General features: G+C 58.3%; 1 non-coding gene across 1 annotated transcript in view; it reads right to left on the bottom strand.

Annotated features, from left to right (window-relative positions):
• The window catches only part of LOC143703116 (18S ribosomal RNA), a 1,863-nt gene extending 1,369 nt beyond the window's left edge, over window positions 1-494 (bottom strand). Inside the window, exon 1 of the ribosomal RNA XR_013190734.1 lies at window positions 1-494. This exon is cut by the window's left edge and continues 1,369 nt beyond it. This is a non-coding gene — a ribosomal RNA (18S ribosomal RNA).
• Between the last annotated feature and the right edge of the window lie 17,006 nt (window positions 495-17,500).

Raw genomic sequence — 17,500 nt, forward strand, 5'->3', positions numbered from 1 at the left:
TCCGTGTCGGAAATGGGTAATTTGCGCGCCTGCTGCCTTCCTTGGATGTGGTAGCCGTTTCTCAGGCTCCCTCTCCGGAATCGAACCCTGATTCCCCGTTACCCGTGGTCACCATGGTAGGCGCCGAATGTACCATCGAAAGTTGATAGGGCAGACATTCGAATGAGTCGTCGCCGCCGCGGAGGGCGCGCGATCGGCCCGAGGTTATCTAGAGTCACCAAAGCGGCCGGGGCGGCCGGAGCCGCACCCGGATGGGTTTTGGATCTGATAAATGCACGCGTCCCCGACCCCCCGAGGGGAGCCGGGTCGGCGCTCGTTTGCATGTATTAGCTCTGGAATTGCCACAGTTATCCAAGTAGCGGGTGGAGCGATCAAAGGAACCATAACTGATTTAATGAGCCATTCGCAGTTTCACTGTACCGACCGTGTGCACTTAGACCTGCATGGCTTAATCTTTGAGACAAGCATATGCTACTGGCAGGATCAACCAGGTAAGCCGCCTTGGAAGGAGAACCGCGACACGCTGGCTTCCTACACACGGGTCTCGCTCCGCCTCGTGGCCTGGGGCCCGAGGACGGCGCGGCCGCTCATAGGGCGCGTGCGGAACCCTCCTCCTCGGCAGAGGTGGGGGGTTTGTGGCCGCTGGGTCGAGGCCGTAACCGGGAAGGGTGCTTTTCGGGCGGGGAGGAGCGAGGCGTAGGTCGGTCTCGAAGACTGGACCGGGGGGTGTCGGCCACCCCGACCGTCCGATTCCGGAACCCACGCGCCCGCGTCCGCCGCCGCCGTCGCGGACATTCGTTTCAGACGGGCCATCTGAGTCTCCCGAGGTCGACGCGGCCTGCTTTCCCCGGAGGGAGGCCGCGTCTAGCGTCGACGCGCAGAGCGGGGAGGAGCAAGCTGCCCAAAGCGGTCTCGCGACCGGGCAGGGGCCGTCCCCAGGCGCGTCCAAAGTTCCAATCGACCAGGCTACCCCGAAAGTGACGGCCCGGAGGAGGGGGAGCGCTCCTCCGGACCCCGGGCAACCCGGAGGCGCCCGTTTTTTTCTCGTCCGTTGCCTTTTCTCCGATACCTTGTCCGAGCGGGGCCGTTGTCCCCTCCTCGACAAAACCCCGAAGGGCCGTTTTAGGACCGTCTTTGCTCCGACGGGAGCTCCGTCGCCGCGGACGGATTCTCACGTGCCCGACACAGAGGCACTCTCCCCGGTCGCCAGCCGGGGAGACTCGTGTACGTGGTGACCCGGGTGAACCGCACCGTTTCGGACTCTGTCCGTTTCTTTAGGAGGATCGCCTGCCTCCGGGGCGCCTTCCGCGAGCCGCCCGCCTTCTCTCACCTTGTCCGAGCAGGGCGCTTGTCCCCTCCTCGACAAAACCCCGAAGGGCCGTTTTAGGACCGTCTTTGCTCCGACCGGAGCTCCGTCACCGCCGACGGATTCGTACGTGCCCGACACCTAGGCACTCTCCCCGGTTGCCAGCCGGAGAGTCTCGCGTACGTGGGAATCTGGGTGGACCGCACCGTTTTGGACTCTGTCCGTTTTTTTTTCTTCGCCCTTTCCTCCGTGGGCGCCCGCCCTCCGTCACCTTGTCCGAGCGGGAGCGTTTGTCGCCCTCCTCGACAAAACCCCCAAGGTCCGTTTTAGGACCCACGTCGCTCCGAAGGGAGCTCCGTCACGCGGACGGATTTGACCGTGCCCGAACCCGAGGTACTCTCCCTGGGAGTCTTCCAGGGAGGTTGGTCGTTGTGGGAATCTCGTTCGTCTGCAACGGACGGTGTCCGTTTTCAAAAAGTTTTCGGAGGTGCACCTTCCTCCGTCGCTCCAGGGGTGAGTCAAGCCCCCGGAGTCGTTCCGCCCTTTACCCAGACCGACAAGCGTATGGTACTTTTTTTTTTTTTTTACCTCGGGATCGACCCCGGACGGCGAACCACCACGCGCGGGTTTCCTACACACGGGTCTCGCTCCGCTCGGCCCTGGGGCTCGAGGCGGCACGGCCGCTCATAGGGCGCGTGAGGAACCGTCCGTCAGGCGGGGCCAGGGTGGGAGGCCTCTGGATCAAGGCCGTAACCGGGAAAGGTGCTTTTCGGGCGGGGAGGAGCGGGGCGAAGGTCGGGCTCGAAGACTGGACCGGGGGGTGTCGGCCACCCCGACCGTCCGATTCCGAATTCCACGCGCCCGCGTCCGCCGCCGCCGTCGCGGACATTCGTTTCAGACGGGCCATCTGAGTCTCCCGAGAGTCGACACGGCCTGCTTTCCCCGGAGGGAGGCCGCGTCTAGCGTCGACGCGCAGAGCGGGGAGGAGCAAGCTGCCCAAAGCGGTCTCGCGACCGGGCAGGGGCCGTCCCCAGGCGCGTCCAAAGTTCCAATCGACCAGGCAACCCTGACAGTGACGGCCCGAAGGAGAGGGTGCGCCCCTCCGGGCCCCAGGCAACCCGGAGGCGCCCGTCTTCCGTTAACCTTGTCCGAGAAGAGTGTGGCGACGGTCCCCCACCTCCTCTACAACACCCCTAGCGTCCGTGTTCGGACCGTCTTTGCTCCAGCAGGAGCGCCATCAAGCGTACGGATCTGACTTTGAGCAGGCCACGGTCGGGTCTGCGAGCACAGGGCTCTCGTTTGCATGCAAGATCTTGGACACTGTCCATTTTCTTACGAGGAGTGTTGTGTGTCTTTCACCCTCTGCTCGCCCAGGACGGTGCACCTTCACACACTGGATGCACGCCCAGGGCACCGGCGGTGAGTCTGGGTGTCCAAACCAGCCCCCGCGTTTACTGGAAGTCTCGCCCGCACAGAGTGCATTTTATCTGGGCTGAGCCAGACCGCTTCCCCACCCGGTCTGACCACCACGGTTCTCTGTTCCGTGGACCTCATTCGATCGGACACTGTCCGTAATTTCATTTTTCTTTCGGAGGTGCACCTTCCTCCGTCGCTCCAGGGGTGTCTCAAGCCCCTGGAGTCGTTTTGCCGTTTACCCAGACCGACGGTTCGACAAGCATATGGTTTTTGTTTTAGCCCGGGATCAAAGGAGCCCCGGGACGGACGAACCTGCGACGCGCGGGTTTCCTACACACGGGTCTCGCTCCGCTCGGGCCTGGGCTCGAGGCGGCACGGCCGCTCATAGGGCGCGTGAGGAACCGTCCGCCCGTGAGGGCGGGGGGGTGGTAGGCCTCTGGATCGAGGCCGTAACGGGGAAGGGTGCTTTTCAAAGCGGGTGGGAGGCGCGGGGCGAAGTCAGGCTCTGTGCCGTGATGGGGGGCCCCCAACGAAACCCCGCCAACCGTCAAAGCCTGACGACGGTCCCGACGTCACCGCTGCGGACATCCGTTTTCAGACGGGCCATCTGAGTCTCCCGAGGTCGACGCGGCCTGCTTTCCCCGGAGGGAGGCCGCGTCTCGAGTCGACGCGCAAAGCGGGGAGGAGCAAGCTGCCCATAGCGGTCTCGCGACCGGGCAGGGGCCGTCCCCAGGCGCGTCCAAAGTTCCAATCGACCAGTCAACCCTGACAGCGACGGCCCGAAGGAGAGGGTGCACCCCTCCGGGCCCCAGGCAACCCGGAGGCGCCCGTCTACCGTTACCTTGTCCGAGGAGAGTCTGGGTGTCCAAACCAGACCCGCGCGTTTCCTGGAAGTCTCGCCCGCACAGAGTGCACTTTATCTGGGCTGGGTCAGATCGTTTCCCAACCCGGTCTGACCACCACGGTTCTCACTTTTTCAAATTTGACTCCAGAGTCAGGCCCGCCAAGGGGACTTTGAGCTTGATTCGTGCCCAGGAAGTCTGCACCCTTCCTGGGATGCAGTTAGAGAAGAAAACCAGCAGCCGTCATTTTCCTGGAGGTTTCGTACATGCAGAGATCCACCGCCGCGGTGGTGATTGAATTCTTTCTCTCCCCAGCGCAACATGACCGGGCTTTTTTTTTTTCCTGGGGGCCCTCTCCCACCAGGACTTCCAGAGCTCCACCGCGCGCACTGTGTAATCTGGATTTTATACCCAAGCAGAGAGACTCTGAGCGGGGGGCTCATGGTGGTCTGTTAATGGGTTCTGTGTGCCCTCCACCGCACTACTTCCCCTCTCCCGATAAAGACCCCAAGGTCCGTTTTAGGACCGTCTTTTCTCCAGAAGGAGCTCCAGGGGTGTGGAGCGAATCTGAATCTGACCCAGGACGGCGCACCCTCCCTGGGATGGCCAGGGAGGTTCTGAGATCGTGGAGCTCTGATCACACGGCAACATTTTGGACTCTTGTCAATTTTTCAAATTTGACTCCAGAGTCAGGCCCGCCAAGGGGACTTTGAGCTTGATTAGTGCCCAGGAAGTCTGCACCCTTCCTGGGATGCAGTTAGGGAAGAAAACCAGCAGCCGTCATTTTCCTGGAGGTTTCGTACATGCAGAGATCCACCGCCGCGGTGGAGATTGAATTATTTCTCTCCCCAGTCAGAGCGTACCCCGGCCGGGCTTTTATTTTTTTCCCTGGGGGTCCCACCAGGACTTCCAGAGCTCCACCGTGCGCACTGTGTAATCTGGATTTTTATACCCAAGCAGAGAGACTCTGAGCGGGGGGCTCACGGAGGTCTGTTAATGGGTTCTGTGTGCCCTCCACCGCACTACTTCCCCTTCCCGATAAAGACCCCAAGGTCCGTTTTAAGACCGTCTTTTCTCCAGAAGGAGCTCCAGGGGTGGGGAGCGAATCTGAATCTGACCCAGGACGGCGCACCCTCCCTGGGATGGCCAGGGAGGTTCTGAGATCGTGGAGCTCTGATCACACGGCAACATTTTGGACTCTGTCAATTTTTCAAATTTGACTCCAGAGTCAGGCCCGCCAAGGGGACTTTGAGCTTGATTTGTGCCCAGGAAGTCTGCACCCTTCCTGGGATGCATTTAGAGAAGAAAACCAGCAGCCGTCATTTTCCTGGAGGTTTCGTACATGCAGAGATCCACCGCCGCGGTTGGAGATTGAATTATTTCTCTCCCCAGTCAGAGCGTACCCCGGCCGGGCTTTTATTTTTTTTCCCTGGGGGTCCCACCAGGACTTCCAGAGCTCCACCGTGCGCACTGTGTAATCTGGATTTTTATACCCAAGCAGAGAGACTCTGAGCGGGGGGCTCACGGAGGTCTGTTAATGGGTTCTGTGTGCCCTCCACCGCATTACTTCCCCTCCCCGATAAAGACCCCAAGGTCCGTTTCAGGACCATCTTTTCTCCAGAAGGAGCTCCAGGGGTTGGGGGCGAATCTGAATCTGAACCAGGACGGCGCACCCTCCCTGGGATGGCCAGAAAGGTCTGATACCATGGAAGCTCTGAACCCACAGCAACCTTTTGACTCCAGAGTCATGCCCGCCATGGGGGCTTTGGATTCGATTCGTGCCCAGGAAGGCTGCACCCTTCCTGGGAAGCACTTAGAGAAGTAAACCAGCAGCCGTCATTTTCCTGGATGTTTCGTACATGCAGTGATCCACCCCCGCGGTGGAGATTGAATTCTTTCTCTCCCCAGCCAGAGCACACCCCGGCCGGGCTTTTTTTTCCCCTGGGGGCCGTCTCCCACCAGGACTTCCAGAGCTCCACCGAGCGCACTGTGTAATCTGTATTTTTATACCCACGCAGAGAGACTCCGAGCGGGGCTCACGACGGTCTGTTCATGGGTTGTGCGTGCCCTCCACCGCTCTACTTCCCTTCCCCGATAAAGCCCCGAAGGTCCGTTTCAGGACCGTCTTTTCTCCAGATGGAGCTCCAGCGGGTGGCGGGCGAATCTGACTCTGGCCCAGGACGGTGCACCCTCCCTGGGCTAGCCAGGGAGGTCGTAGAGCATGGAGCTTTGAACCCACAGCAACTTTTTGGACTCGGTCAATTTTTTTCGAATTTGACTCCAGAGTCAAGCCCGCCATGGGCGTTTGAGCTTGCTTCGTGCCCAGGAAGGCTTCTCCACCTCCTCTACAAAAGCCTGAAGGGACGTTTTAGGACCGTCTTTGCTCCACACAGAGCTCCAGGGAGGGCGGGGGAATCTGACTCTTGCCCAGGACGGTGCACCCTCCCTGGGACGGCCAATGAGGTCGTAGAGCATGGAGCTCTGAACGCACCGCAACTTTTTTGGACTTTGTCATTTTCAAGAGCTTGGCTTCAGGGTCATTTTCTCCACGGGCTTTGGGCTTTATTCGTGCCCGGGAGAGGTGCGCTTTGCCTGGGATGGACTTTTTCAGAAGAACGGGCCCGTCTTTTCCTGGAGGTTTCATGTTTTTAAGAGCTCCGCCGTGGCGGAGATTGAACTCGCTCACCCAGCCAGAGTGCAGCCTCTCCGGCTTGGTCCACTGCCTTGAAGGCCCTGGAGCTTTGAGACCACAGCAACATCGTGGACTCTGTCATTTGTAAGAGCTTGTCTCCTCCACAGAAGCCCGAAGGGCCGTTTTAGGACCGTCTTTGCTCCAATATGAGCTCCAGGGAGGGCGGGCGAATATGACTCTGGCCCAGGACGGTCCACCCTCCCTGGGCTTCCCAGTGAGGTCCGAGAGCATGGAGCTCTGAACGCACCGCAACTTTTTTGGACTTTGTCATTTTCAAGAGCTTGGTTTCAGGGTCATTTTCTCCATGGGCTTTGGGCTTTATTCGTGCCCAGGAGAGGTGCGCTTTGCCTGGGAAGGACTTTTTCAGAAGAACGGGCCCGACTTTTCCTGGAGGTTTCATGTATTTAAGAGCTCCACCGTGGCGGAGATTGAACTCGCTCACCCAGCCAGAGTGCAACCTCTCCGGCTTGGTCCACTGCCTTGAAGGCCCTGGAGCTTTCAGTCCACAGCAACATCGTGGACTCTGTCATTTTTAAAGCTCGGCATTCCACCGTGGGCGTTTGAGCTTTATTCGTGCCCAGGAGAGATGCACCCACCCTGGGATGGACATCAGAGGAAAATCAGCCCGTCTTTTCCTGGAGGTTTCATGGTTTTAAGAGCTCCACCTTGGCGGAGATTTAACTCGCTCACCCAGCCAGAGTGCAACCTCTCCGGCTTGGTCCACTGCCTTGAAGGCCCTGGAGCTTTCAGACCACAGCAACATCGTGGACTCTGTCATTTGTAAGAGCTTGTCTCCTCTACAGAAGCCCGAAGGGACGTTTTAAGACCGTCTTTGCTCCACACGGAGCTCCAGGGAGGGCGGGCGAATCTGACTCTTGCCTAGGACGGTGCACCCTCCCTGGGTCGGCCAATGAGGTCTTAGAGCATGGAGCTCTGAACGCACCGCAACTTTTTGGACTTTGTCATTTTCGAGAGCTTGGCTTCAGGGTCATTTTCTCCATGGGCTTTGGGCTTTATTCGTGTCCAGGAGAGATGCACCCACCCTGGGATGGACATTAGAGGAAAATCAGCCCGTCTTTTCCTGGAGGTTTCATGGTTTTAAGAGCTCCACCTTGGCGGAGATTGAACTCGCTCACCCAGCCAGAGTGCAACCTCTCCGGCTTGGTCCACTGCCTTGAAGGCCCTGGAGCTTTCAGACCACAGCAACATCGTGGACTCTGTCATTTGTAAGAGCTTGTCTCCTCTACAGAAGCCCGAAGGGACGTATTAAGACCGTCTTTGCTCCACACGGAGCTCCAGGGAGGGCGGGCGAATCTGACTCTTGCCCAGGACGGTGCACCCTCCCTGGGTCGGCCAATGAGGTCTTAGAGCATGGAGCTCTGAACGCACCGCAACTTTTTGGACTTTGTCATTTTCGAGAGCTTGGCTTCAGGGTCATTTTCTCCATGGGCTTTGGGCTTTATTCGTGTCCAGGAGAGATGCACCCACCCTGGGATGGACATTAGAGGAAAATCAGCCCGTCTTTTCCTGGAGGTTTCATGGTTTTAAGAGCTCCACCTTGGCGGAGATTGAACTCGCTCACCCAGCCAGAGTGCAACCTCTCCGGCTTGGTCCACTGCCTTGAAGGCCCTGGAGCTTTCAGACCACAGCAACATCGTGGACTCTGTCATTTGTAAGAGCTTGTCTCCTCTACAGAAGCCCGAAGGGACGTTTTAAGACCGTCTTTGCTCCACACGGAGCTCCAGGGAGGGCGGGCGAATCTGACTCTTGCCCAGGACGGTGCACCCTCCCTGGGTCGGCCAATGAGGTCTTAGAGCATGGAGCTCTGAACGCACCGCAACTTTTTGGACTTTGTCATTTTCGAGAGCTTGGCTTCAGGGTCATTTTCTCCATGGGCTTTGGGCTTTATTCGTGTCCAGGAGAGATGCACCCACCCTGGGATGGACATTAGAGGAAAATTAGCCCGTCTTTTCCTGGAGGTTTCATGGTTTTAAGAGCTCCACCTTGGCGGAGATTGAACTCGCTCACCCAGCCAGAGTGCAACCTCTCCGGCTTGGTCCACTGCCTTGAAGGCCCTGGAGCTTTCAGACCACAGCAACATCGTGGACTCTGTCATTTGTAAGAGCTTGTCTCCTCTACAGAAGCCCGAAGGGACGTTTTAAGACCGTCTTTGCTCCACACGGAGCTCCAGGGAGGGCGGGCGAATCTGACTCTTGCCCAGGACGGTGCACCCTCCCTGGGTCGGCCAATGAGGTCTTAGAGCATGGAGCTCTGAACGCACCGCAACTTTTTGGACTTTGTCATTTTCGAGAGCTTGGCTTCAGGGTCATTTTCTCCATGGGCTTTGGGCTTTATTCGTGTCCAGGAGAGATGCACCCACCCTGGGATGGACATTAGAGGAAAATCAGCCCGTCTTTTCCTGGAGGTTTCATGGTTTTAAGAGCTCCACCTTGGCGGAGATTGAACTCGCTCACCCAGCCAGAGTGCAACCTCTCCGGCTTGGTCCACTGCCTTGAAGGCCCTGGAGCTTTCAGACCACAGCAACATCGTGGACTCTGTCATTTGAAAGAGCTTGTCTCCTCTACAGAAGCCCAAAGGGACGTTTTAGGACCGTCTTTGCTCCATACGGAGCTCCAGGGAGGGCGGGCGAATCTGACTCTTGCCCAGGACGGTGCACCCTCCCTGGGTCGGCCAATGAGGTCTTAGAGCATGGAGCTCTGAACGCACCGCAACTTTTTGGACTTTGTCATTTTCGAGAGCTTGGCTTCAGGGTCATTTTCTCCATGGGCTTTGGGCTTTATTCGTGTCCAGGAGAGATGCACCGACCCTGGGATGGACATTAGAGGAAAATCAGCCCGTCTTTTCCTGGAGGTTTCATGGTTTTAAGAGCTCCACCTTGGCGGAGATTGAACTCGCTCACCCAGCCAGAGTGCAACCTCTCCGGCTTGGTCCACTGCCTTGAAGGCCCTGGAGCTGTCAGACCACAGCAACATCGTGGACTCTGTCATTTGAAAGAGCTTGTCTCCTCTACAGAAGCCCAAAGGGACGTTTTAAGACCGTCTTTGCTCCATACGGAGCTCCAGGGAGGGCGGGCGAATCTGACTCTTGCCCAGGACGGTCCACCCTCCCTGGGCTTCCCAGTGAGGTCCGAGAGCATGGAGCTCTGAAAGAGCCGCAACTTTTTTGGACTTTGTCATTTTCGAGAGCTTGGTTTCAGGGTCATTTTCTCCATGGGCTTTGGGCTTTATTCGTGCCCAGGAGAGGTGCACCCACCCTGGGATGGACATTAGAGGAAAATCAGACCGTCTTTTCCTGGAGGTTTCATGGTTTTAAGAGCTCCACCGTGGCGGAGATTGAACTCGCTCACCCAGCCAGAGTGCAACCTCTCCGGCTTGGTCCACTGCCTTGAAGGCCCTGGAGCTTTCAGACCACAGCAACATCGTGGACTCTGTCATTTGAAAGAGCTTGTCTCCTCTACAGAAGCCCAAAGGGACGTTTTAGGACCGTCTTTGCTCCATACGGAGCTCCAGGGAGGGCGGGCGAATCTGACTCTTGCCCAGGACGGTCCACCCTCCCTGGGCTTCCCAGTGAGGTCCGAGAGCATGGAGCTCTGAAAGAGCCGCAACTTTTTTGGACTTTGTCATTTTCGAGAGCTTGGTTTCAGGGTCATTTTCTCCATGGGCTTTGGGCTTTATTCGTGCCCAGGAGAGGTGCACCCACCCTGGGATGGACATTAGAGGAAAATCAGACCGTCTTTTCCTGGAGGTTTCATGGTTTTAAGAGCTCCACCGTGGCGGAGATTGAACTCGCTCACCCAGCCAGAGTGCAACCTCTCCGGCTTGGTCCACTGCCTTGAAGGCCCTGGAGCTTTCAGACCACAGCAACATCGTGGACTCTGTCATTTGAAAGAGCTTGTCTCCTCTACAGAAGCCCAAAGGGACGTTTTAGGACCGTCTTTGCTCCATACGGAGCTCCAGGGAGGGCGGGCGAATCTGACTCTTGCCCAGGACGGTCCACCCTCCCTGGGCTTCCCAGTGAGGTCCGAGAGCATGGAGCTCTGAAAGCACCGCAACTTTTTTGGACTTTGTCATTTTCAAGAGCTTGGTTTCAGGGTCATTTTCTCCATGGGCTTTGGGCTTTATTCGTGCCCAGGAGAGGTGCACCCACCCTGGGATGGACATTAGAGGAAAATCAGACCGTCTTTTCCTGGAGGTTTCATGGTTTTAAGAGCTCCACCGTGGCGGAGATTGAACTCGCTCACCCAGCCAGAGTGCAACCTCTACGGCTTGGTCCACTGCCTTGAAGGCCCTGGAGCTTTCAGTCCACAGCAACATCGTGGACTCTGACATTTTTAAAGCTCGGCATTCCACCGTGGGCGTTTGAGCTTTATTCGTGCCCAGGAGAGATGCACCCACCCTGGGATGGACATTAGAGGAAAATCAGCCCGTCTTTTCCTGGAGGTTTCATGTTTTTAAGAGCTCCACCGTGGCGGAGATTGAACTCGCTCACCCAGCCAGAGTGCAACCTCTCCGTTTTGGTCCACTGCCTTGAAGGCCCTGGAGCTTTGAGACCACAGCAACATCGTGGACTTTGTCATTCAAAAGAGTTTGTCTCCTCTACAGAAGCCCAAAGGGACGTTTTAGGACCGTCTTTGCTCCACACGGAGCTCCAGGGAGGGCGGGAGAATCTGACTCTTGCCCAGGACGGTGCACCCTCCCTGGGACGGCCAATGAGGTCGTAGAGCATGGAGCTCTGAACGCACCGCAACTTTTTTGGACTTTGTCATTTTCGAGAGCTTGGTTTCAGGGTCATTTTCTCCATGGGCTTTGGGCTTTATTCGTGCCCAGGAGAGGTGCACCCACCCTGGGATGGACATTAGAGGAAAATCAGACCGTCTTTTCCTGGAGGTTTCATGGTTTTAAGAGCTCCACCGTGGCGGAGATTGAACTCGCTCACCCAGCCAGAGTGCAACCTCTCCGGCTTGGTCCACTGCCTTGAAGGCCCTGGAGCTTTCAGACCACAGCAACATCGTGGACTCTGTCATTTGAAAGAGCTTGTCTCCTCTACAGAAGCCCAAAGGGACGTTTTAGGACCGTCTTTGCTCCATACGGAGCTCCAGGGAGGGCGGGCGAATCTGACTCTTGCCCAGGACGGTCCACCCTCCCTGGGCTTCCCAGTGAGGTCCGAGAGCATGGAGCTCTGAAAGAGCCGCAACTTTTTTGGACTTTGTCATTTTCGAGAGCTTGGTTTCAGGGTCATTTTCTCCATGGGCTTTGGGCTTTATTCGTGCCCAGGAGAGGTGCACCCACCCTGGGATGGACATTAGAGGAAAATCAGACCGTCTTTTCCTGGAGGTTTCATGGTTTTAAGAGCTCCACCGTGGCGGAGATTGAACTCGCTCACCCAGCCAGAGTGCAACCTCTCCGGCTTGGTCCACTGCCTTGAAGGCCCTGGAGCTTTCAGACCACAGCAACATCGTGGACTCTGTCATTTGAAAGAGCTTGTCTCCTCTACAGAAGCCCAAAGGGACGTTTTAGGACCGTCTTTGCTCCATACGGAGCTCCAGGGAGGGCGGGCGAATCTGACTCTTGCCCAGGACGGTCCACCCTCCCTGGGCTTCCCAGTGAGGTCCGAGAGCATGGAGCTCTGAAAGCACCGCAACTTTTTTGGACTTTGTCATTTTCAAGAGCTTGGTTTCAGGGTCATTTTCTCCATGGGCTTTGGGCTTTATTCGTGCCCAGGAGAGGTGCACCCACCCTGGGATGGACATTAGAGGAAAATCAGACCGTCTTTTCCTGGAGGTTTCATGGTTTTAAGAGCTCCACCGTGGCGGAGATTGAACTCGCTCACCCAGCCAGAGTGCAACCTCTACGGCTTGGTCCACTGCCTTGAAGGCCCTGGAGCTTTCAGTCCACAGCAACATCGTGGACTCTGACATTTTTAAAGCTCGGCATTCCACCGTGGGCGTTTGAGCTTTATTCGTGCCCAGGAGAGATGCACCCACCCTGGGATGGACATTAGAGGAAAATCAGCCCGTCTTTTCCTGGAGGTTTCATGTTTTTAAGAGCTCCACCGTGGCGGAGATTGAACTCGCTCACCCAGCCAGAGTGCAACCTCTCCGTTTTGGTCCACTGCCTTGAAGGCCCTGGAGCTTTGAGACCACAGCAACATCGTGGACTTTGTCATTCAAAAGAGTTTGTCTCCTCTACAGAAGCCCAAAGGGACGTTTTAGGACCGTCTTTGCTCCACACGGAGCTCCAGGGAGGGCGGGAGAATCTGACTCTTGCCCAGGACGGTGCACCCTCCCTGGGACGGCCAATGAGGTCGTAGAGCATGGAGCTCTGAACGCACCGCAACTTTTTTGGACTTTGTCATTTTCAAGAGCTTGGCTTCAGGGTCATTTTCTCCATGGGCTTTGGGCTTTATTCGTGCCCAGGAGAGATGCACCCACCCTGGGATGGACTTTAGAGGAAAATCAGACCGTCTTTTCCTGGAGGTTTCATGGTTTTAAGAGCTCCACCGTGGCGGAGATTAAACTCGCTCACCCAGCCAGAGTGCAACCTCTACGGCTTGGTCCACTGCCTTGAAGGCCCTGGAGCTTTCAGTCCACAGCAACATCGTGGACTCTGTCATTTTTAAAGCTCGGCATTCCACCGTGGGCGTTTGAGCTTTATTCGTGCCCAGGAGAGATGCACCCACCCTGGGATGGACATTAGAGGAAAATCAGCCCGTCTTTTCCTGGAGGTTTCATGGTTTTAAGAGCTCCACCTTGGCGGAGATTGAACTCGCTCACCCAGCCAGAGTGCAACCTCTACGGCTTGGTCCACTGCCCTGAAGGTCCTGGAGCTTTGAGACCACAGCAACATCGTGGACTCTGTCATGTTTAAAGCCTGGCATTTGAGCTTTTATTCGTGCCCAGGAGAGCTGCACCTCACCTGGGATTCAGATTTTTAGAAAATCAGCCCGTCTCTTCCTGGATGTTTCATGTTTTTTCCAGTTACTCCCCAGCCAGAGTGCAGTCTCTCTGGCTTTGCTCTCTGCCTTGAAGGGGCCCTGGTGCTCAGGACTCCCAGTGATCCAACTCGGTCATTTTCAACCTCCCTCCCCAGCCAGGGTGCCACCTGGCTGGGCTTGGATTGCTCCCGGAGGCCCTCTCCCTCCAGGGCTCCATGGCACTGGCAAAATTCAGATTTTATCCCACCCAACCAGAGTGCCACCTGGGCTGGGCTTGGATTGCTCCTGGAGGCCCTCTCCCTCCAGGGCTCCATGGCACTGGCAAAATTCAGATTTTATCCCACCCAACCAGAGTGCCACCTGGGCTGGGCTTGGATTGCTCCTGGAGGCCCTCTCCCTCCAGAGCTCCATGGCACTGGCAAAATTCAGATTTTATCCCACCCAACCAGAGTGCCACCTGGGCTGGGCTTGGATTGCTCCTGGAGGCCCTCTCCCTCCAGGGCTCCATGGCACTGGCAAAATTCAGATTTTATCCCACCCAACCAGAGTGCCACCTGGGCTGGGCTTGGATTGCTCCTGGAGGCCCTCTCCCTCCAGAGCTCCATGGCACTGGCAAAATTCAGATTTTATCCCACCCAACCAGAGTGCCACCTGGGCTGGGCTTGGATTGCTCCTGGAGGCCCTGTCCCTCCAGAGCTCCATGGCACTGGCAAAATTCAGATTTTATCCCACCCAACCAGAGTGCCACCTGGGCTGGGCTTGGATTGCTCCTGGAGGCCCTCTCCCTCCAGAGCTCCATGGCACTGGCAAAATTCAGATTTTATCCCACCCAACCAGAGTGCCACCTGGCTGGGCTTGGATTGCTCCTGGAGGCCCTGTCCCTCCAGAGCTCCATGGCACTGGCAAAATTCAGATTTTATCCCACCCAACCAGAGTGCCACCTGGGCTGGGCTTGGATTGCTCCTGGAGGCCCTCTCCCTCCAGAGCTCCATGGCACTGGCAAAATTCAGATTTTATCCCACCCAACCAGAGTGCCACCTGGCTGGGCTTGGATTGCTCCTGGAGGCCCTGTCCCTCCAGAGCTCCATGGCACTGGCAAAATTCAGATTTTATCCCACCCAACCAGAGTGCCACCTGGGCTGGGCTTGGATTGCTCCTGGAGGCCCTCTCCCTCCAGAGCTCCATGGCACTGGCACAATTCAGATTTTATCCCACCCAGAGTGCCTCCTGGCTGGGCTTGGATTGGATTGCTCCTGGAGGCCCTCCGAGGGTGGTGGTGGTGTGTGTGTGTGTGTGTGTGTGTGTGTGTGTGTGTGTGTGCCTCCACCACACTCCCTCGCCATACAACCCCTGTGGTCAGTTTTAGGACCGTCTCGGCTCCAGACGAGGCACCCGGGGCGGCGGGCGAACCTGCGTCTGGCCCAGGACGGACCGACCTCTTCGGGGCTGGTCGGGAAGGACCGAGCGCCTGGGTCTTCCGGTCACCGCCAACGTTTGGCACTTAGGTTTTGGAGCGAGCTCGGCTCTGGAGCTCAGCCAACCCCACCGAGGAGGACCGAGCCGTGCCCAGGGATCGAGCCACCCGGGGCGGGCGAGAGACCTCCGTGGAGAGACGAGCCCCCAGGGCCAAGCCACGCTCCCAGGGAGAAAGGGGGGCAAGCGCGCGCGCACACACACACACACACACACACTCCCCTTCTCCCCATAACCCAAATGGCTCGTTGCAGGACACCCTTTGCTCCGGCAGTTCCTCCAGAACCGCGGGGCTGGGCGCTTTAAGCCGGGTATGAAGCACCGAGCTCGGCCCGCGGGCGGGCCGCCGACGAGCGCCTGCAGTTTGCAGGATGGTAACCCACTGCAAACGGCTTTAAACGGCCGTAACTCGGCGAAGCCGCGTCCGATCGACGCCAAATTTTTATCGTGTTTAGAGCGGGACGAGAGCTTTCCAACGAGACCACCCGCAGCTCCGGGGGCCCCCGGGGGCCCGAGATACAGCGCCGCGAAAGCGAAAAACGCGAATATCTCGGCGAAAACTCGACGGATTCGGCGGGCACCGAGCTCGTTGGAAGCGTCTAGTCGAGACGAACAAAACGGTACCGGTTTGGTGAATTTTGGTGGTGTTTTCGCGGAGATATCGGCCGAAAACCACCGGGCGCGCTTCAAAATGGCGGCCGCCGATGACGTCACGGCCTCGGAACAAAATCGCCCGTATCTCGGGAACGCGAAGACCCAGAGAGCTCAAATTCGGGTGAGGGGGTCCCAGTAGGGCCCTTGCTCGAACCCTGGAGTGACGGGCCTCGGGAGCGCCCCCTACGGGATCGCCGTTCGCTGGGACCCCCGACTTTGGACGGCTGTAACTCGGGGACCCGGGCGAGTTGGACCTCGGGGGTGGGCTCTTTCGAAAGGCCTCGTCCGGCACTACGATCTATTAGAGTTTGGGGAATATTGGGCCGGGGGTTCCCGAGATATAAGCCCGTAAAGGTGCGCCTTTGACCGGGCGTAACTCCCTGGCCCGACGGCCCTCGGGGACGTGGGTGGGCTCGTTGGATAGGCCCCCTCGAGCCCTACGAGCGACCCGAGTTTGGAATTTTTTCGCCGCGTGCTTGTCGAGATATTCGCGAAAAACAAAAAATTTCCCCACCACGCTGCGCTCGTGGCTGACACCCACGTCTCCGACGGGACTCCCGGGACCGCGGGGGGCGACCTGACCGTGCCCGAGAAAGGTGAACCTTCCCGGGACCGCCGCCAGAGCCTCAGGGGCCCCGGAAGTCCCGGCCCACTGCAGGTTTTGGACTCTGAGGCGTTTTTCGGACCGGGAAAAGGGCACCGACTTTGGGCGGCTGTGGCTCGGGGACCCGGCCGCCTAGAGACTCCAAACTCGGGTCAAAGTAGGGTCTCGGTGGGCCCCTTCCGACGAGCCCGCCCCGGAGCTCCGGTGCCCCCCGGTCCCGGAGAAAAGTGGCCCGACGGGACGGCGCGCGCCTCGGAAGGAAAGGTCCCAGGGGCCCGGGGAGGCTGGGTCAGAGGGGGCCCGGAGGGATCCCCCGACCCCCGAAAGGGCGAGACTCTGGGACCTCCCCTTCCCGAGATACGGGCCGCTTTTTCAAAAAGTCCCTCGCGCGTTACCGGGCCTATCTCGGGACCGGGGGGTCCCAGAGGCCGGGGACGGCGGGTGGTGAGGGGACCCCGGGGGACCCTACTTCTCCCGCCGTCTCGAACCCCGGGGACCTCCCGGTCCCGAGATACGGCCACTTCCTGTCCGGATTCGACCGGGCGTAACTCGGAGAGGAGGCCGAGTTGGGGCTCCGGACTCTGGGGGTGGGGGGAGTACGACGAGACCCCCCGACACCGGGCGTAAGGGGGCCGGACTCTGCTCGGTTCCCGAGATACGGTCACTTCCTGTCCAGGTTTGATCGGGCGTATCTCGAAAAGTAAGCCGAGTTGGGACTCCAAACTCTGGGCGTGGGGGGTGCTCGAGGACACCCCCCTGTGCCCAGCGTACGGAGCCCCAACTCGGCTTGGTTCCAGAGATATGCCACCTCAAATTTGGAACTTTGACCGGACCTAACTCGAAAAGTAAGCCGAGTTGGGGCTCCATACTCTGGGCGTGGGGGGTGCTCGAGGACACCCCCCTGTGCCCCGCGTATGGAGCCCCAACTCGGCTTGGCTCCAGAGATATGCCACCTCAAATTCTGAACTTTGACCGGACCTAACTCGAAAAGTAAGCCGAGTTGGGGCTCCATGCTCCGGGCGTGGGGGGTGCTCGATGACACCCCCCTGTGCCCAGCGTATGGAGCCCCAACTCGGCTCGGTTCCCGAGATACGCTCACTTCCTGTCCAGGTTTGACCGGGCGTATCTCGAAAAGTAAGCCGAGTTGGGACTCCAAACTGTGGGCGTGGGGGGTGCTCGAGGACATCCCCCTGTGCCCAGCGTATGGAGCCCCAAATCGGCTTGGTTCCGGAGATGTGCCACCTCAAATTCTGAACTTTGACCGGACCTAACTCGAAAAGTTAGCCGAGTTGGGGCTCCATACTCTGGGCGTGGGGGGACCACTATGAGACCCCCCTGTGCCCAGAGTATGGAGCCCCAACTCGGCTTGGTTCCAGAGATGTGCCACCTCAAAGTTGGAACTTTGACCGGACCTAACTCGAAAAGTTAGCCGAGTTGGGGCTCCATACTCTGGGCGTGGGGGGACCACTATGAGACCCCCCCGTGCCCAGAGTATGGAGCCCCAACTCGGCTTCAGCACTGAGATACACCGGTTCAAACAAATGCACTCTGGTCAACCC

Source organism: Siphateles boraxobius, unplaced genomic scaffold (assembly GCF_051911475.1).
Source record: "Siphateles boraxobius isolate OS27281-9 unplaced genomic scaffold, OSU_SipBor_1 377, whole genome shotgun sequence".
Classification (NCBI taxonomy): Eukaryota; Metazoa; Chordata; class Actinopteri; order Cypriniformes; family Leuciscidae; genus Siphateles; species Siphateles boraxobius.